We start from the raw sequence: 577 nt of genomic DNA on the forward strand, positions 1-577 counted from the left end.
GTTGCTTTTTTGCAGGTGCGGAGGCATCGGTTGTGTGGCCCAAAGGGTGACGGCAGAGAGGTGAGTGGAGCGCTGGCCGTAAGGCTGCTTGGGGTGTGGTGTTAGAGGGAAGGTGCGACTGGTGGCTATGCGCTTACATGATGGCATTTATTTTTTTTTCTATATTACAGGTGGGAATTGAGAAGCAACGTGGGGTATGGGCTGACTCAGGCAAGGTGAGTGGTGATTGTTGGGCTGGAGTAGAGGGTATTTTTTTTTTTAGGTGTTGCATATTGCCGGTGTAGTTCTCGGCCACCTGTGTTGGTGGTGTCTTCCTGGCAGTGTGCAAACCTCAACCTGGCAAGCTGAAAAAGGTACAGGCGGCGGCCAAGCTAAAGGGAGGGGGAGATGGGAATTGGTGTGGGCGGGTTCTCTTTTGGGGTGGTCTGTCCGCATGTGTCAAGTGATGTGGTGGTTTTTTTGTTGTGCAGGTGCTGTAGGAGCAAAGCGTCACGGTGACGAGCGGACTGAGAAGGTGAGGCGGTTGTGGGCTGTGTGGGCATCTGAAAGGGCGGTGCTCTATGGCAACTCGGTTGAA

The 577-nt window shown here is 53.6% G+C and overlaps 1 long non-coding RNA gene across 1 annotated transcript; it reads left to right on the forward strand.

Moving 5' to 3' along the window:
- On the forward strand, positions 1-555 carry LOC118452348. Its single transcript, XR_004842102.1, has 3 exons — positions 1-60; positions 171-215; positions 471-555. It is a non-coding gene; the product is annotated as an uncharacterized LOC118452348 (long non-coding RNA).
- The last annotated feature ends 22 nt before the right edge of the window (positions 556-577 follow it).

Source organism: Egretta garzetta, unplaced genomic scaffold (assembly GCF_000687185.1).
Source record: "Egretta garzetta isolate BGI_Z169 unplaced genomic scaffold, ASM68718v1 scaffold1870, whole genome shotgun sequence".
NCBI classification, from domain to species: Eukaryota; Metazoa; Chordata; class Aves; order Pelecaniformes; family Ardeidae; genus Egretta; species Egretta garzetta.